We start from the raw sequence: 21,526 nt of genomic DNA on the forward strand, positions 1-21,526 counted from the left end.
TGTGTCTCTCCCTCCCTCTCTCTTCTCACTGCATATGCCTTTGGGTGATGCTGCAAAGATGCTGCGTCACTGTATTGGATTCATACAGACACTGTTGTAATTTTACTGTAGCAGAAATAACAGATGCATTTCTCTGCGGTCCTGAATGTCTGCCTGTTTATCTCTGTTTTTCTTTCATGCTGGGGAATGTGAATCTGTGTGAAAACATCAGCCAATTATAGTGGTCTGTGTGTGTGTGTGTGTGTGTGTGTGTGTGTGTGTGTGTGTGTGTGTGTGTGTGTGTGTGTGTGTGTGTGTGTGTGTGTGTGTGTGTGTGTGTGTGTGTGTGTGTGTGTGTGTGTGTGTGTGTGTGTTTCTGTGTATGTCTAGACACTCTCCAACAGTCATTTGACAGTTTCACTTTCACATGGCTCAGGTGCAGAGTAAAAAGGCACATTATCCCTCTAATTGAGACACTGGAGTTTTACTCTGTTTGTCCAAATTCATTTCTGGTGTCAGATCTGGTCACATTTTGGCCATTGGAAGAGACAAATTCAAGGAAAGAGGCACTGAATGTGTGGCACATTCTCCAGAGAAAGACGGACTGAATTGCAACAAACATAAACATGATGTCAGTGTAATATGTAACCCCCCCCAACATATTTCAAAAGTATCTGTTCAGTAAAAGGGCTACAACGGGATTCACAAGTATTCAGTCATGGAAAAGATGGCAAGCCAGACATCTTTCTAGTGAGCTTAAATATCTAAGGACAGGTCAAACCAAAGATTGGCAACAAAAGAACTTGAAACTAGTGACTGCAACTACTTGCAATGCTTCAGTCTACACCCTTTGAAAACCTTTAAGTTTACCCAATGCAACTTGCTAAGATGATTTCTAATTTTCCTGGCAAAATTCCCTGTAAAAAGTTCTCCGTCCCGGTTATATGGAACTGTTTGAGATTTTTCCAAACGGATAGGATGCATGAAACAGTTATTTGCAGAGTTTGCACAGTTGAGGTTTGAACTTTGGGTGGCAAAACAACAAACCTTTAACAAACCAAAAAGACATTATCCTAAACAGTCTGCTGAGAGACAGAGTGGAGCTCAGACAAATAGCCAGTGATGGAAGATCATATCCAGACCTCGTTTATTAAAAAAAATATTTTGTACAATCATTTATTTTTAGCACTGATTTAAATGTATGCTGCTTAAAGGGATGTTAGTCAGCAGCTCTTTTCTCCTCTCATTCAGTGTGTAGCAGGCAGGTGAGAGTGAGTTGCCATGGTGAATGTCTGTCTGTCAATCAAGGTTGTCCCGCCCCCTCTATGAATTTCAGTAAAACTTACTTTGACCATGGGTCACAGAACAAACACATTCTGGATTATGTTTGAAGTCTACATGTTTCCAAATATATGCATCACTGTGTGTATGTATCTGAGTAACACTAAAATAGATTTAAAGACACAAAAAAGACAAAATACTGAATAATAATGTTAAAGTGGTGCAGAAAACGTGTGCAAAGTGATCAGAATGCAGGAAAGATATTTTTAGGGCTAAAAGTGTTCTGTGGCAGACCTCCAAACATTCTCCCTCCCCCCTTTGGTGCCACCTATTGGCAAGTATCTATGTATTGACCGACAGGTTGTGGCTGAAGACAAAAACGTTATTAAGATAGCCTAAACTTATCAGCACAGTTGTTTTGCATTTAAGATATTATTATACAGGAAATAAGTATGGTTGAACTGGTCATCAACTTGTAAATTAGTCTTAAAGATCAGTATGAAAAAAATAATTGCCATAAAATCGTGATCATTATCCTGCCATAGAAAATCATTATATTATATTTTTTCCATATCGCCCACCACTATTTGCAACCTGTGGTTACCTGGAACAATCATCCAAAATAGTTTTGGCTTGTATAAAAACAACCCAGAATATGAGCTAGTGCAAGCTAGCTGTTAGCGTTGTTGCTTGATGTATTCCTGTTGGTTAGTTTGGTAAAATTTCTGCCCCCTTACTGTATAAATCATGAATGACTACTTTCAGCATGACGACCTTAAAGGAGTTTAAAACAAAATGTAAATCAGTTGATGAAAACCAACGTAATAAACTCGGACAAGAGTTTATTACATTAGTGTTTCATCATCAAAGAATGGGAAATTATATATCCTGATCAGGGAGCCCACGATCCCCCACCAGCAAGTACTGTCAATGTAGAGACATTATTTAATCCAAAAGACGATCTCAACACTGACAGAATATCAATGACACTTCACTCAAATGAAGTTGACTCTAGATGTCCTTAACCGACTTTAGGTGACAGTATTCAGCAGCATTTCCTTCATCCTTCTCAAATATGTTTAACTCTATATCCAGTATTGATCATTGAGCTTCTTTGTTTAGTTATGTGCCCTTACACCCTCCCTTTATATCATACAAACACACACACACACACACCTACACACACACTGACATTTGTCGTGGATGTGCATAGCACGGTTTGTCAGTTTTTAACAACAACATGTACAATCACATACAATGATAGGATCTGATATAAAAACATGTAATCCTTCACCTCGACTGTCCACTCCTGCTGTTTTCATGAGTTTGTGGCATTTCCCAGCAGGTCTGTTTGACCTTTTCATCTCTCCATCTCACCGTGAGCCTAACCATAGGTAGATGTTCCTAAGCCACTTACATTTCCCTTCACTTAGTACCATATTACTCATTACAAATGACACTCCCTCCAGTTGGGGTGGACGGTTAGGTTAACAAGGTGACCTGAACACTCAACCTCAACCCTTACCACAATCTGTCTGTAAACTGAATGCCGCTTATATTTGTGCCTTTATATTTGTCCAAATACATCTGAATACATTTCTTTGTAAGAACGAAACAGTAACAGTGAGACTTAGTGCAATGCAACTTCAAGTTGGCATGACATGGTTTAATGTGCAAGCAAATGGCCATAACGTGCGTTAAGCATGGAAATACAACTGAATGCAGGCCTGTCATTCAAATTGGATGAAACCACATGCAGCTACCTGCACTCAGCTTTCCTCATTGCAATTCAACATAACCTTGTGAAGACTGAATTAATTATCTCAGCATTTTTCTAAAAAATAAAGAACAGTCCTCTTGTACTGAAAATAACTTTAATAAACTGATGTGGTTTCTGCAAAATAAGAAACCTGAATGGGACTTTCTAATTGATCATTCTAATTTTGTGTAAATTTAAGCATATGTTCTGGAATGCATTAAGTATGTTAGTAAGAAATAGTGAAATAGGAGAGGCCTAAAATATTGAGCCCAAATTCTCTCACCTTCTTTGTTCCTATGAGGACAAAGAGTATATATTATACTAAGACAGTATTTAGTACAAGATAATAATCACATATTTTTTCATGTATGAGGTGCTAAAAAGTTGTAAACCATTTTCTATGTGGTGGCGTGGATGTTACAATTTAAGCATTAGTTGATGTGTTTCAGTTTATTGATTACAATAAGGGAAAGAGTCTTTTTTATTGGATGCAATCAGGACCTTGTGTATTTGAGAGACAGACCTTGAGAGAGAAAGAGTGTTACTTATGGTAATGTTGTCAGCCACTGCAGCAGTGATGTAATGGCTGAGACTCCCCCCGCTCCTCAGGCTAGACTCTTGCTTTTTCTTTCCCTCTCTCTCTCTCTCTCTCTCTATTCTTGACCACCCTTCCTCTGCAACTCTTTTCATCTCTTTGTCTGTTTTTCTTTCCCTTTAAAAAAATCAAAATCAGTTACCTAACTGCCATTCAGCGTCCTTTACTCTGTTTGTTGTCAAGGCGCTCATGTATTTTAATGAGAACTGTTATTGAATAATAAAGACAGAAGGGAGTTTGTTCGGCATACATTGTGAAGACATTTTTGCACAGCGCAGCAGGTATACTGCTCTCACCATACCTAGACCTGATAGTCTGCTGTTAACATTCATACATATTTATTTGTTGGCCAGTGCATAGGAGTCAGAATTGATGTTGGCTTTTTCCCTGAGAGATGACAGTGGATTGTTCTGACGAGAAGGCCGGTTATTATAAGTACTGTGGTACACAGTGGTCACCCTCCACTCTCCACTCTGTCAACCCAAGTCAGGCAAGCTACACTCCACAAGCTCTCATTGCTTATATGGTTTGATAAATGAACATCTGTGGTCAGCAACTTGCACATAAAGCATCAGCGCTGTGAAACATATGGCGGTAAGTCGCTCATAAACCAGCTAGTAAATAAGCCATGGTATTGACCTTTTGACTTTGATAACGTACTAATATGGTACGTATTAGTTCACACTGTGTCATTCTATCGCACTAGCTTGCTGAAAGTTATTACCATTGATACTAATCATGTTTTTTGTTAAATTCAAACAGCAGGTCAAATGCATAAACACAGTTGGCCAGACACAAAAACCTTTTTATTTTTAAAGCTAAGCAACAAGTTAAATACATTTTTCTTTGCTGTTTTTTTTTTTTAGAGATGCATCTATCAACCAGCTTTTGATCAGAATTGGTTTATTTTTGGGGCGCGCTGGTGGCGCAATGGTTAGGGCGCACGTCCCATGTGTTGAGCCTCTCATCTCGAGCGGTAGGCCCAGGTTCACCTCCACCCGTGGCCCCTTTCCACATGTCTCTCCCCGCCCAAAATAAATCTTTAAAAAAAAAGAATTGGCTGATTTTCTGCCTGTTGTGGAGTGATCGATGACCAGCCGGTCCTCTTAAATACTGTATATCTAATTCTATGCCCATCTCTGATTTACACACATAAGCCGCAACACTATAGGACGGCAGACACACACACACACACACACACCGACACACACACACACACGCGTTGAAGGGAGGTCCCCATCAGAAGTGGTGCAAAAGCATTGACATACCTCTCTGTAGAATTGGCTAGGGATCTGTACCCACCAATATTTGGCACGCCCTAATGTGCATATCTGCCAAAAAAAACTCTGAACCTGCCCAGGACGGTGGGACACTATGAACTGAGTCTCCAGACTGCAGTGAGCTGAGCTTCTTGAACTTCATTATCCAACATAGAAAGTTGTAAGAGCTACATCACGCAAATGCCCCTTTTCTGTTTCACATCCACACAATCCATATGCATGTCTGTGCCTTAAAATCACTTTGAGAAAAGATCTCCTCTCTCTCCAAATGTGTGTTTTGCACCATGCACATAAACTCCCTTGCTAGATGGGCCCTAAAGTAATTCCAATTTCTACCCAAAACACTGTCTGGGTTGTGTTAGTGTTTTAATGTCATCTTCCACAATGATAAGTTGAGTACAGTGCACTCCCACCTCTGCACACACACAGACACACACACACATTCATTAGTGGATAAGGGAACCCGGTAGTTCTGAGGAAAGCAGGTTAACGATGAAACGGATGATAAATGAGAAGGCTAATAGAGAAGAATAACGGCTGTTCCTAGCTTAGTCTTTGGGACATCTGCGTTCCATAGCACAGATTTTCCAATTTAGTCACTAATTACATTTTAGTTTAAACCGTCTGCACCTTGTCAAAAAGACATGGTTATGAGGAGCTTGTTTAAATACTTTTGCTAAATCTAATTGTATTGCTCTGAGATGACTCAGGATTTTATTTTTTATTTCAGTATATTTTTTTAACATGTTATGGTTTCTGGATATCACTTGAGGAGAGAATGATTGATGATTTGTGTCATTGTGTCTCTCCCCCAAAAATATTTGAACCTGCTGAGGCCTGATGCAGCTGCCCTTATTTGAAGGTTATTCTCTGTGAGAATTACAGCCTGAACACAGCTAGAGGTAAATTCCTTGGCTCTCAGAGCACATTCCCATTAGAAATTAAAGCTTTATATAACTATATGATCCAGAATCACAATCTAGGAACTAGATTTACAGTATTGCTGAAAAACACAAGACTTAAAAACTTTCTTTTTACTCAAAGGCTTTGAGAAATCAGCAAAATATTTGTGAACTCCTTGCACTCTTCCAGGAGAGTTGAACATCCTGCACCCGTTGCCTTTGAATGCAGGGAGATACACGGTCACTTTAAACACGCTTCAGCACCTGCCGTCAGCATTAAATATGGGCTGACAGGTGGTTGCTGGATGTGCACTCCAAGGAGACAGTACAAAGCATTCTCACTGTGTGTGTGCTTAACCAGTAGAGAGTGATCTGTGTGTGGATGTGTGTTGGAGGTACAGGGTTGCATAAGATATGAGCATAGGACCTTCACATGGAAAAGGGAAGAGGTGGATAACTTGGAATATATTTTTCACATTTCTCTCTTGTTCTCTTTTAACTCTCTTGGGATTTTTTTCATTGAGAGCTTTAGTATTAGTATGTTGTCTTATATGTACATCTAATCTGTTGTGACATTACTGACTGCATATGGCAGTGCAAATGACTGTTGACAGAGGACACAGGTAAAGCAGTGTCCAGAGTCCATGGTAGAAGCAAAATGAAAGCTGTGTATTGTAGCCACTGGTCTGTTTGTTCAAGATGCATAAGGATCTGTGTCCACCTAGAATGTCTGTCTTGTCTATATGACGAGCATGTTGGCAACGGTCGCTGTATGACATAACACTTATCTGTTGCTTTTTACTGTATATCTTTTATTTGAGATTGTTTTTTTCCCAGACATGGAACAAAGAGGATGTGTGTACAAGACACTATCCATAGGAAGCAACAATACTGGAATATTTTATATTTGGAAAAAAGTGCTAGTGACATCGACAGCGCCTTTCTGAAAAGTTGCAGATTTTCAACTTGAAGGACTCGGAGCAGCAGCACAAAAAAAAGGCAGCATGCTTGGAAAAAAGACGCTAGGCGCTGCACTATTTCTCCAGGCAGCCTCCTGCTGCTGCAGATAAATGAAAAAAGACGCTTGGAAAAAAACCGATATGTCAACACAGGGCCTAACCATCTAAAAAAGCACAAATGGAGAGGTTATCTTAAGAAATTTGCTCTATATTGTTTTTTTAAATGGGTGGGAAAAAAAACTGACACAACAGTTTGGAGTGAAACTGGATAATGGGCTTAATGATTGGTCAGTTATTAAATACTCCCCAACAGGTCTAGTATTGCTTGTCAAAGTGAAGCCTCTGTTTCTGTACTGGGTTGCTCCAGTTATGCTCAACGTCAAACTCAGCCTAGTTTGAATGTAATTTCTCATTTTGGAAGGAGCTTACATTACCTACTTCCATCTAAGGTGTTGCACCTGCTGAGATTGTTTCTACATACTATAGGCATAAGTCCCAATTAAATCTTTCACCTTGGTTGTGGGTGTAAAGTTCTCCATTAAACATGGTTTGCAGTGCACAGTGTATTGCTTAAGGCAAAGGTAAGATAACTTGGTGGCAGAGGCTTGTTTTTGGCAGTGCATTCTCCGTTATAGATTACATCCCTAGAAATGTATGATGACATTGTTTTGCACTCTTGCTGTTGTTGTCCATGAGCAGTGAAAATTTAGACACACAAATAACGGAGTAATTTTAAATGACCTTATTTAGTAATTGAAGATTTCACCACTCGATACCACTGTGCTTATTTTACACTATCTGTTGATAAAGGGAGTAGCTTTAGTTATCACCTTGTCATAATGCTTTGTTGTATTTTTTATAGGGGGCATACATTCTCATTGCTGTTTGTCCTTTGGCAGTAGCTATTTTCAGCCTTTAGTGTGTTCGATAAGGCACAACAGACGATAATATTTTGTTTTTGTTTAGACATTAGACTCTACTAGTAAAGATGATCCTCATGTCTCTGTGGTGTAATCAAACTATGCTGTGCCACTGAAATGACAAACTAACTAGTTTCATCTTGGTTAAGTGAAAACTTTGCACCCCAACTTAAAAACTGTCTGTTTGCAACAGGCCACTGTTTACATAAATGTTGTGTTTTTGTTTTTACTGCCCCAAAGGTGCCCCCCGTAAAGTGTGCGCCAGCAATGACAATAGCTAATCAGACCTATTTCGTTTTTTGTACCAGCCTTTAGACATGTGAATTTATGCTGTAAAAAACAATGTTTTTCCCAGTCACGTGTATGTGACTTCTGGTGTTCCTGGAGCCAGCCTCAAGTGGACACTGGATGAACTGCAGGATTTTGCACTTTGGCTTTGGCTTCTTTTTTTGCCGCTTGGTTAGAACAAGTCTTCTGCACCAGCCATGGTATGAACCCAGATAGAGCAGAAAGTAACAGAATAGGTCAGACTCTTGACTTTTTTTTATATGCATGGTTTGATCATTCCTCTATTCATTATCAATATAACTAATTCTTTGTGTGTTATGGGATGACTGGAACCATATATAGACAGACAACCACTCGCAGCCACACTGCAAACAATTTACAGTCACCAATTAACCTAATGAGCTTGTCTTTGGACTGTGGGAGGAAGGAGGAAACTTGGAGCAACCCAATGTAGACATGGAAAGAAATAAAATGTTGAGTGCACAGTGCTTGTGTAACAGTGGGTCATGATTTTCTACCTGTTGCTGTTGAATAAGAAATTGAAAGCTTTCTATTTCCACAGCAACAGGCCGCAAACAACTGGATGAATCATTCTGGTGAAGGTTATATAATTACCAAAACATATTCACCTGTTGTACAAGAGAGAAGTGAACCGAGGGTCACAGCAATTGGAAGCAGATACAGTTCGAGCATTTAATAAGCAAAGGTCCATCAAAATAGTTTTCACATTGTTGAACTTTTGGTCAAAGGTTTTGCTGCCTCTGGTTGTGCAACAAAGCTACTGGTAGCTTTAATCCTCATCTTTTCCATTTTTGAAATTGGATGAATATATGTATGACGGATCGTGAGAGGAGCATTAAATACTGCTATACAAAGTGGGGCTTTTAATATGTGCAGCACATGTAAGGGCTGCATGATGTATAGTTTGAGCATCAATACTTGCGATGTTCAGGTGGAATAACAACATTGCTGGATGTGAAGTGTAAGTTAAAGAAAATTTGGATGAAAAAAGTTACTTTTTTAAGACTTGATACAAAAGGATCACAAAAAAGTCATCAGTGCCTTGAAAACAAGGACATCAGACATTATGTTACTGGGGCACTCCTTCACTAAAGCAAACAGCTGACTGACCGCTGTGTGTCCAAAGTCTTCATTTATCCTACCTGAAAACATACACAAGACGTAACCACTGTCACAAAGAACAATGACCGGATAAATGTATTCTCCTTTCTTTGTATTTTTTGACTATTTAAAGGTTTAACTGCAAAAGAAAAAAAAAAAACTTTTAGAGAAAAAGGCAAATCAAGATATTAAATTATTAGTGATGATGTACAACAAGGTGTTCTGATGTCTCACTGGTGGTTTTTGTCAGTCAAGTTACACCAGGAGCTTGAGTCTCATAAATCATATTTTCAGATCTGTAAGGTAACTGGTCTAACATTAAAAGAACAATGCAGGTAGTCTAAACACATAGTATTTTTAGACCCATGATGCCTTGAAAACAGTATTGGCATCTTGGACAAATTGGTGAGGGTGGCTGCCGGAGACTGGTCACAGCTAAAGAGCTTCCCCGGATCTGTGTCTGGTTTCTGTCCGCAGTCTGCAGCTGTGTCACCACAGTTCTGAAGGCACCCACCAAAGGTTTTTTCTCGTTTTATTTCTCTTTCTTTAATTATGAGTCATTTCGCTTCAAGGCATTTCATTTGCATTTTTATTGGAAACTCTTGACCATACATAATTGAAGCTAGATGGGTTGATCATGTAGGGCAGTGTGGTCCATCTCACAAAGAGCTTTTACACAGCCTCTTTGTAAAGATTGCTCTGCATCTTTTGGCTACACAGTAATCACAGTGGATCTATTTTTATGATTCCGTTTAATGCCGCATGTGTTTATTGTCCTGTAAAAATGATGTACGGTCTTTTCCGCAAGAGGAATTTTTACCTATAGATAAAGTCTTGAATGTACTATGAAGCACTACAGAGCTCCATAAAGTATCATAATGAGGTGTAGAGATGTGTCTGAGGTGTGTTGTTTCCAGGTTTAATTCACTGCGTGGGAATGCATATTTACACAGAGAGCATACACCGACCTGTCCAAGGTTCTTGTCTGAAGTATGACTCACTCGTGACCCATAGCTGTTGTTGAACCAAAGCAAAGAAACAGTCATGTTTCTTCTGATTTTCAAAACCTTGTTGGTTTCTATGATCTCACGCGTCGTCGCTCTTAAACACCAGCTGTTATTGATTACCAGTCTATTCAATGTGAAGAGACTTAAGATGGGCCTCGCTAAGAGAGGAATCTTTAACAGTTAATTTTTTTTCAGCATCTGTTGCATTAAGTGGTTAGTTTCAGCATTTATCGAAAAAAGTGTCACCTTTTTTCAAATAAATATTTAGTTACATGTTTGTTACATGTTTGACAAGAAATACATGACTCCATGCTGTTCATGCAGAGATATCAAATAAAGAAAAAGTGCATGTGAAGACATTTTTCGTATAGTATGGTATGGTATTCTGGTTCCACACTTTGGAGTGATCTGCTACTCTTTCGTTTGGTTTGAAATAAAAATAACGGTAGATTATGAGATTAGATTAAATCCATTGATATGAAGCTATTTGCATTTATGTCTGAAGTTTGTGGCTTTTATTGTTTGACATACCAGCAAGGAGGGCGACACTTTCATCAATTCACCAGTGCTGCTCAAGGAGAAATATATGTTTGAATGCTGAACAGAATGGTGCAGCTCTGATCTCCAAGACAGTTTTAACTTTAGTAGTCATAGAGAAAAAAGCTGTTCTTGTCTTAAAAACATGCTCATTTAGTGCCTGGAGGTACATTTAATAACTCCTCAGGACTCAGAAAAGAATACTTATGTAATATGAGTATCATATTACTCAACAAATACGTTATTCTTATTAGAAAATATGACCCCATACAGTAGATTATTGCTCTCTGTGATTAATAATGTATTATATAAAGAGAGCTTTGGTACTGTATGTATCAAAAAGGTTGGATCCATCCACTTTGCATCCATCTGGGATTAGTACACAAACAAGTGAACACAGTTTAAACCATTAGGACAGTTCTGCTGTAAATGTCCTGGTTTTTATGTCTGAAAGCATTGTCAACATTATGACTGTGATCCCGAGGACAAGTCCACAAATGTTTAGGGTTTGTCTTTTTCAAATGTTGATTTGACTTAGCATGGATATAAGTCTGTAATTTGTGTTGCTGTGTTGTACTCTTATTTTAACTATTCCTCACCTGCTCACAGGAAATGTCAAAACATGATGATTTCATTCTTTTCCTTTTCTGTTTCCGTCCTATTGTCCACTCTTTGGAAATTGTCAATACTTTACTTTTCTTTGGGTGGAGGGTGAAGTTTTGTCAACCAGTTGTCTGTATTTATGTTGTGTCTAATATGAGTGCTGTGAAAACTAAGGTTCATGAAAAGACCACTATAATAATTGATTTGCTTTTTTCATTAATTTCCAGGTTTGACGACGAGGCTGCACAACTTGGCTTGGGAGTACTGACAATCTTGACGCCACACCTGTGAGATCTGGAGAGAGGACAGAGATTTTGTATTCAGCTTGACTCATCATCTTGTTCCCACACCACCTAACTTGGTGAGGCCACATCTGTTTGGTTTCTTATTACATAAATCTCAGATGAAATTTTGCTCCTAATATTATCACAGAAAATCACCCAGCTGTTAAGTAGCAACATATAAAGGAAAAAAAAACAAATGTCACTTTTCACATACTTAGATGTTGTGTGTTTATGACAGCTTGCTAAAAATGGGTTTATTCAATAACGATGTAATGAATGGACAATAGAAAGATAAACTTAGAGCATTTCCGAGGACACTCTGGGGGTGGCTGTGGTTCAGTTGGTAGAGTCGTCGTCTCTCAACCGGAATGTCAACCGGAAGGTCGAGGGTTCGATCCCCAGCTCATGCAGCAACATGTCCGATGTGTCCTTCAGCAAGACACTTAACCCCCAATTGCTCCTGTATGGATGGGATTAGTTACTTCTAATGGTCTCACTACATAGCAACCACTGCCATCAGTGTGTGTAGTGGTGTAAATTGTTGGGTGTGACCTGCGTCGTAAAAGAGCTTTGAGTAGTCAGAAGTCTAGAAAAGTGATATACAAGCTCAAGTCCATTTACAATTTGCCAGGTAGTTTAATTTTTTTACTCTAACTAAATCAATACTGTATAGTCCAAAACACTCCTCAATTAATGCAGCTGTTTGGCCTTACTGTCCCAGGGCTGAAAACTAAATGGACAGGGAGGACGTACATTTAGTCCTGGACAAGGTTTGAAAAGAAGCATTCAAATCAAATAATTGTGTGAAATAGAGAATTACTGGATTTCTGTGGAGGCTTGACATGCATGTATAAATGAAGCCAAACCAAAACCTCATACAGCATTATTAGAAGAACGCTCAGACCTGCATTCATACATCCTAAAGATCTGAGATGAACGGAATACCTGTTAGAGAGAGAAACAGAGCCATTTACAACACAGAGAGACACACACAGAAAGAATGCTCGCTACCTCCGCAGATGAAATGGCCGTGTGGGTGGATGTACATGTGAGTGCAGGCTGCTAGAAGCTGTGAGTGGGAAGTGGGTACTGAGTGGGAAGAGAAGAGCTGCTTTAGTGAGACGATCAGCACCAAGGCCTGCTGAAAAGCAGTCAGGCTTTCATGGCTTCTCTTTGTGTTTTTTTACACTTGCACAAAGACATAGTTTCATGATGTGGGATTGGTGATGGATGGTGGATGAGAGTTTTTGTTTGTGTGCCTGCTGTTGTCTGTATACTGAATGTGTGTACTTGTGAGCCACAGTGGCTAATCGTGATGTATCCAGTTACAAGACTAGACTATAGACAGACTGGAAAGTAGTACAGCATCAAAGCATGTTGAATACAGTTTTTATTGAAAGTCTGACAACTTATGCAACTGATGGAAGTGGTCCTAATGCAGGGCTGTATGTTTACTTTTTCTGCCCATATCACCGGTGCTACAGAGGTTGATATTCTCAGGACAAACAATTGTAGCATGAAATATTTAATGTCTATAACTGTACATCTTTAACACCAACCACAGGTAGTGCAGTTCAATTAAACAGGCTGTGACTGGCAAAGGAAATTAATATTGTATACAGTACACAGATATTTTCTTTATTTGCCTCAGACATTAACAACAACTGTCCATAGGATAAAACATATTTGGGTTGGAATTTGACTTTTTTGTTTATCTCCTACTGTGGCTGGTGAATTAAAAAAAACTACCAGCCAATCAGTTTCTATGACCAACCACTTTATTCTAAGTGGCAGCATTGTGTAATGATGATGTATCTATAATAATCAAGTTTTATAGTATTGAATTGACTCTTTTATGAATGGAAATGTGTATTCAAGAAAATACTGACATGCTCTTTGTCTAGCTCAATAAAAAGGTTTAGTTGATTATTTCGAGGCTGGTTAGAGTCTTCAATTCAGCTATATCCTAACATGCTGATTTAGCTGAAACTAAACCACGACTGAAAGGCAGAATAATCAATGTATTGTTTAAATAGAATTTGAGCTGATATGAGGAGATTCAGAACAACCATAAAGGTTTCTGCTAGAAAGTTTGAGTTTAAATATGAGATGAGCTAATGAACACATGTTCATGCATAACCTCAATCAAGCGATACTATACAGGAGCACACACACACACACACACACACACACACACACACACATACGCACGCAAACGCGATGATAGTTATATTCCTGTACATACCATATGTGTATATTTTGTATGTGTTCAGGTGCAGTAGTCATAATGCAGGACAAGCAAATGCCCTGTTATAACACATCATACAATTTTAATGCTTGATCAAAAACAGAAAATCACCAGTTTCTCGTCCTTCATGAATTATCCCCCGAAAAACACTCTCTCTGATCTGACATGAGTGCAGCCACTTCATCCACCAGAGCACAGAGTGAACCAATCTGGGAACCCATCAGATATTAAGTCTAACAATGTTACAGTACTTATAGTGGATTTGAGTTTAAATGTAGCAGTTACCATAGAACTTTTGCCACAACCTCCTTTGTGGTGGGTTACCATTGTTACCGCCCAACAAGTAACTTTAAAAGCAAAATTTAAGCTAAAAAAGACATTACGTCATATGGATAGGAAGTTTGGACTCTTGCTCCATGTAAACACCTGTTTATATAAATCAACAAAAAGCTTAATATGGCCACTATAGCTCTTCTGTCTACACGGACTGTCTTCATGTATACTATACATGTCAATCAGGGAACTGTCATCAGATACAGGGAGCAACTGTTGTTGTGTACCCTCACCTTTTTGTCTATGTTTGGTTTTATGTCTTTGAAGAGCCATGGAGTACTAATAAGAGTATTCCTGAACTGAAGTTGCTTAGAGGCAATATTTTATGCTGTTCAACATCCTTTTACTTTTATGCCAAAAAATCAAAAGTGCATATTTCTTAGATGAAAAGCCTTTGAAGTCACATTTCCAGAACACCTTTACCAGAACCCTCAACTGACAGCTGCTTTTATAACATCTTCTATTAAAGCATGCACGAGTTTGGTTTCATTTGAGGTTCTACTAAGGACTGTGGTAACATTTTGAGTAAAAACACTGACATTATAATTTCATGATATATCAGTCAAAGATGACTCTAACTCTATACCGAAGCACTTCTGGCAAAGACAGAATGGAGTGACTGTTTGCATACAGTATGGCAATTATACTTTCAGGCTCCTTATGACCTGATGTTCTCCAGATGTTATGGTTAAAATGACCTGAACATCAACAGAATGTCCATCTATTCCTATAGAAGCATAAATTGGTGAAGGTTTTAGTCAAGCCTGAGCCAGCCCTAACTTTATTATCAAAAAATAAAGTTTTAAGTAGAGAACATGACACTGTAATGTTTCACATCACCACCATAGACTGTTTGCCTCTCCATGTATCCACTTTTAAAAAGGCTAAAATCTCTGACATATGACACTTTAAAGCTCTGAGTTTTTTCATCTGAGGGCTGTTTCTGCACTATGAAAAATGCTACAAACATCTTAAAGGCGGGACTCTCATGGCACATATGAACTGTACAAAACACCAGATTCACAAAAGGATTGCACTGCTTTTGAAGCGACTAAACCTGTGCAAATGAGAGAATAAGAAATCCACAAAACATGCGCAAAGGGTCAGATGCATTCACTAAACTGCACTGCCAACAGACGGTGTGCTGGGTGTGCCTTTTTACCATTAGCATTATGTAAATTAGGGGAAAATTGGCTCAAAATTGCCCCCTTGTAAGTAGGCCTCGTTGCAAATGCCATCTAATTCACATAGACCAGCGCTCAACACCACAGGCAGACACAGTGGTGCTTTTTAACGCCATTGAGCTCCTCCTGCATGAGAGCTCATCCCTGCTGGAGGTGCAGACAACTGTTCTCCACATTCAGATGCAAGCAAGCACGAGCAAACTGCACATATGCTTTGAGAATTGGACCTTGAGACAGAAAAGATAGTGAGAGCAAATGATGCGCAATTTCTGGAGATATTAGTGGCCACTATCCATTCTTAATGGAACTAAACCTTTGGGGAAATACACTTTTTAGTTTCTTGCTGGATGCTAGATAAAAGTTGACTTAATGCAGCTAACAGCTGGTTATGCTAGCTTAGCATTAAGAAATGGAAAGCTATAGCAGCACGCCTGTCTCTGTATGAGTCAATAGATAAGTTAAAACTTTGTTTTAATCAATATGAACATTTCAAAGACCATTTTTTTTATTTTACTGGATGTGCCAGACTATTTTTGATAACAGTCTGCTGTTCAGGCAACTAGCAAAGGAAAGCAAGCTCCTACTGTACAGAGAAGAGAATGGTATAAAACTTTGGGTCTTACTGTTGATATGAAAACATGAAGCATTTCTCTAAAGATGTCAAAGTAGGACTTAAAACATTGGTATGAGTGTCCTTTTTTATCTTAGATTTTTATGACTGCATATATCCTCATACAGCCACACAGTCATACATGAACAGCATACACACACACACACACACACACACACACACACACACACACACACACACACACACACACACACACACACACACACACACAGAAACACACACACACACACACACACACACACACACACACACACACACACAGTACAGTATTATATGTTGCTATAGAAAAATTATATCTTGTATTCCAGAGTTCCTCTACTGCTCTTTGCCTCCTGCAGTGAGACAGCCCTGAGAGTAGAGCCCTGCAATGCAGCATCTGTGTGACTCACACATGCACTCGCACGCACGCACACACACACACACACACACACACACACACACACACACACACACACACACACGCACACACACAGACACACACACACACGCGCGCGCACACACGTAGACACACACACACACAGACAGTGGTGTGCGAAAGTGCACAGATCGTAGGAGGGAGATGAGGAGAGAGAGAGCAAGTGCAGAGCGAGGGGGAAGATGAAGCCTGATGGGAGGTGGAGGTGGTGGAGGAGGAACGAGTAGGAGGAAGAACAGTGATGGGTGGAGGAGGGGGAGGAGGAGGGAGTCGGAGGAAAAAAGTGACTGGAGGAGGTGGGCCAAGGCAGAGAGGTAGAAAAAAAATAACAGGTGGGAGGAAGATTTATAGGTGAAAGGATGCGAAGAAGTCAGACAAAAGAAAAGGAGAAGAAGCAGATAAGAGCCAGAGACTACATAATGGACTGCTTAATTAGCTCTGTGATTACCTTGTCTTGGCAGAATTTTTACATGATTTGTTCAAAGACCATTTATCAGTCCTGTTTCATCTATTTAAGATGGACACACATTTGATAAAAGCTTGAATTGACAAGGGAAAAATAGTTGAGAGGAATGGAAATAAACCAGAATGTTCTGACTCTATCTGCAGCCGAAGACTGATTGCTGTATGATGTCACTATTATATTTTGCATACTAATTGCTATTTGTGTCGTGAGGAGATGTTCTGTAGGAGCAGCCTGTAATTAGCCTTCAATCTGCTGATATATGCAAGCCCCTGCTTGATAATTTGTTGAGCTAAGAAAACTCATATTTGTTTATTAAACTCCTGAACAATGCAGAACAGAACTGAACAGTAATGATACGACACAATTAACAGTAAACACTGTGTTTAGTCAGTGTGCTGTAGCTACAACATAAACTAACAAAACACTCAGTTTATTAAAACAGCACCATCATTTCTGTCTTGACAAATAAAGTCACTATCATTGTAACTTTTAATGAGGATTTTGTGTTTCGAATAATGTTGACCTTTTTCTTGTTTCCACATCACCAAGCTGGTAGAGGCAATGGTCAGAAATAGACTCTTTTAGTCTCTGGAAAAAACATGCATCTCTACTTAACCAAGCTCCTCCTGCAATGTGACGAGTGGCTAGTGCATTTTAGTACCGAATCAAAATTTAAATGTGTTCTTCTCATGGACAGTGTTTTTGTTTCAGCCAGACAGCCCACCTGCTATTTTAAGGCCACGGGAATACCAAATTGATGCAAGTCTTTGTGTGTGTTCTGTTTTGACTGTACATAGCAGCGGGAGGTCCAGACTGTCTGGGGTTGCAGGGCCAAAAAATAATCGAAGCACATCAACAACAATATGCAGAAAGTCATGATGCATTCATCTTCAAAATGTAAAAAAAAAAAAAAAAGGTTAAGATTAAAATAGTTGTATAATACAAATATAACTACAACACTTTTGATATCACAGGGAATTATGAAAACTTCATAATACATGTTCTAGCATGAAAGGCGCATGAGAGGACAATGCACTGCAATTTATCTTTTTTAAGTGCACCTGTTAGTGCACAGCATCACATTTCCTCCATTGTCTAGTTACAGTATGTTGTCAGAGTTTTCTTGCACACTGGGCCACCTTGGACCCCAGCAGTTATATCGAGAGTTGTGTGTTCTTCTCGTACATCCTCGTTCAGTTAACTAAAATCAGCTATTTTCTGTGAGACAAATACGTTTATTCTTTTGGGGGTAAAAATAGCTTGGCTCAAAGGTCCTTTTTCAAGCTTTCTGAATCTTCAACCCCATTCTTAAAGTTTTTTTTTACAGCGAATAGATCATCAGTTCTTATCAAAGGTTCATTTTACAAGGCTCTCTTTTTGTAAAATTTAGAAAATGATGTGAAATATAAAACAAAGAGTAACAAAATGCTGTATTTATCAATGCATGTTGAGATGTGTGTTTGAGCACTTTATAACTACATTTGAGAATTTAACCATTTAATCATATACCAGATGTCTGTCTCCATAATCAGGAAAACTGTTTCCAGTAATTACTCAGAACTAAAACAATGTCTAATATAGCACTGGATCATGGTAAAAGAATTTGATTACTGATTTGTTAATCTTTAAAGAGTTACAGGTTTTTACCCCAAATGTCAACCATTAGCAGTGCCCACTAACCAGCACTGCTCATCTGCTTACTATTCAATACCCTCCTTTCCTGGCACTGACTGAAAATGTATCAGCTTCAACCATCCCTCTGGCAAAGTGCCAAAGGCTTTTTGCCAATTGCAACAGACCTGCTGTCCACTGAGACGAATGACATCGAACTCTATCATATCACCATCTCATACAGTCTCAATCCTCTCTGGATACAATGCGTTGAAGACAGTTTATTATCTGGACTACATAGATTGTTTGGTCGTCTTTGATCTAAAATGTTCTACTCTTCTCTGTCCATCTAAACTGATTTTGAATGAACTCCTCTGCTGTGTCATCAGCCCTTTACACGTCCACCATCAAGTTTGTCTCCTTGTGATTCCCTTTTTGACATCAAATCATTATTATTTTATAAAGGGATAATGCATGGCATATTAATTATCAGGGTTGAGAGATTGCACTGCATTGCAGCCCCAGTTGGTGCTTCAGGCTAATGAGGGAGGAGTAGTTTCACATGATGACGGTGCCTAATGCCTCTCTAATCCCTATATGGAGCATGCAAAGTTTTCATAATGAGTTTTAAAAGCAAGGATTTTCTTCTTTCAGGCTTAAAATCAGCAGGTGGTGCTGTTTTCACACATGTAATACTTCCTTTTCCTGATTAAAAAGAAGACTGTCAGCTTCAGCACAGCAGGACTCCAGGATGTCTGGCCACACTTCCCTTCATCCTCATGACCCAGCAGTGACACCCTGATTCTGGCTCTGGAAATAAGCCACATAGCTCAATGTGACTTTCACCTTCAGACTGAGACAGACGGCATCAGGACTGTCTCATCTCTGTGTTTTATGACTTTTATTATTGAGAGTGCTCTTCAATCGAGGCTCAAGCAGGGTCAAAACATGCGTTGGATGTTTCAAAATATACTGCTCGGGCTTTTGGACAGAGGCAGGGTGAGCATTTTATGAGAAGACTGCTCAGTCCTGTGTGCTGTGGAGCCTCTTTAGAGGCTTCATTCATACTGATGTTCCCCTCAGAGCTGAGTCATACAAAGCTCCATTGACTTCTGACTCTGATCCCTTTAGGCTTCAAGGGCTTACGGCCGTCACATATTCTTCTCAGCTCTATTCTACACATACAGGCTGTTTAATGCTATTCTGATCCTCTGTGCACTAACTGGTAGTTGGTAGTCTTTTGCAGAGGTGCCTTTCCTTTTTTATGTAACACCACACACCTCTCAGTTGACCTGGTTATTGACAGTGTTATAAATCAAATAAATAGAATATTTTAACATCTTGAAAGGACAAAGCATGTTGAACCATGGAATTGGTTAAGTCTGTTTCCAACCACCCAAGCAGAATGGATCTGGGGATGGATATGTTTAGCAGTTGCTCTGTTGGTAAACAACTATTGGATGGATGTTCATTCACATTTATTTTTAGAACCACCAGAGAGTTTGTTTTGTCTATTGTGAATATCTAGGTGATGGATTGCAGTGGATGAAAAATTTGATTTTGTTGAAACATGATTAATTTAACCAACATTGTGTTTCCCCAATGGTAGATATAGGGTCAGTATGTTTGTATAGCACTTTGGTTTCAAAATAAATGATTGGAAAACTGACGACATTCCCATCAGGCTAAGCTGTACATTGTGTTTAGTGCTTATTAGCAATGTTAACATGCTAAAAGGCCAGACCAAGTCAGTAAATATGAAAAACCTTGTTTGCTAAATATAATTATGGTATTGGTCCTGCATGTGAGCATGTTGCTAGCCAATGTTACAATTTTGCCCAAGTAATTCAGTATGGCTGAAGTTTCTTGCCAAATGGAATGGCGAAACCAATTATTCATGACTTTAAGGTATCTGCTTCCCTGCCTGCTTGCTAACCACTTAATGTACTATGGTTGATTCAGAATCATGGATGGCCTGCTGCCTTACTTAGGCAAAACATTTTTATGGAAAATACACTGAAGATCAGCCTGTCAATATTTGAACTACTACTTTTGTATTCAAATAAAAAAAAGCACCAAACACACTAAACACAGATATGTTAAAGTATTGTTGTAATTCTTGGTGGAAAACATCATTTAATTATCTTCTTTCTATTTGATTGTATTTGTTTTCCACCAGTTTTGTTCTGCTGGTTTTGCAGTGACAGTGAGTTGTAGTGTTAATGTAGTGAATGCAGTGACTAGTGCTCACTGTAGCAGTAAGATGGTCCCAGGCTGCAGTTATTGACTCCTGTTCTCTCCAGCAGACTTCCCTTCAGTCACTGGGTCTCTGTGGACTGCAGAGCTAAATGACAAATTGCTCTTTCACACATCCCCAATATGTACAACTACAAAGGCTTCTCAGCAAATGCTCAGAGTACAGCCAGCAAACATCCTGCAAAAACCATGAATTCCTTTTGAAAGCATTGTCTTTTTTTGTGTTTGCTCGTGGGCTTACAATTGTTTTTTTCCCTCCACAAAGGCCACATGAGTTTGAGTGTTTGAAGGCCAACACTCTCGCTGTTATTGAAAGACTCAAACTGCCTTGAATCAGAATTATGTGTTTTGTTAATATCAGTTTCAAGAATAATTGTGGAACAATTCATGAAAAGTAGAATATAATCAACCTTTCAATGCACTTATCAAACTTAATTATCCACAGTAGAGGAGAACAGTCTGTGTTAAAGGCACATTCACAACCTGGGAGTATAGATTTTCTTTTTGCAATATCCGACCCATTCATATGCTTCTCCAACCTTCTGCCAAATACTGTCCAAGAGATCATTGAATCTGACAGCTCTTTGATCAATATTTCTGTCTCTGCCTGAGCTCCTGTCCATGCTGTTCTGACCATTCCCACTCAGCGTGCGATTTCATATAAAGGACGTGTAAGCCCTAGGTATGAGGTTATTGTCAACACTTGAAATAGCTGTTGTACAGATCTGTATGCCCTTTCTCCATTTGAAATTTTAAGCAATATAGAAAATCTACTGGGGTTTTATCAGATTAAATAAGACAGCATGCTGTAAAGGCTTGCTAATTGTAAAACTACACTGGTTCTTGTTGGATTGATCAGAGCCCCA

The 21,526-nt window shown here is 39.1% G+C and overlaps 1 protein-coding gene across 10 annotated transcripts in view; it reads left to right on the plus strand.

Moving 5' to 3' along the window:
* map2 (microtubule-associated protein 2) overlaps positions 1-21,526 on the plus strand; it is an 87,365-nt gene that overhangs the window by 25,791 nt on the left and 40,048 nt on the right. For all 10 annotated transcript variants that reach the window (XM_065962582.1, XM_065962580.1, XM_065962585.1 and 7 more), the window contains one exon: positions 11,460-11,593. The gene's annotated coding sequence lies outside the window, so the exon portion shown is untranslated. The remainder of the gene's footprint in view (positions 1-11,459; positions 11,594-21,526) is intronic.

The sequence above is a fragment of the Labrus bergylta genome, chromosome 13 (genome assembly GCF_963930695.1).
Source record: "Labrus bergylta chromosome 13, fLabBer1.1, whole genome shotgun sequence".
NCBI classification, from domain to species: Eukaryota; Metazoa; Chordata; class Actinopteri; order Labriformes; family Labridae; genus Labrus; species Labrus bergylta.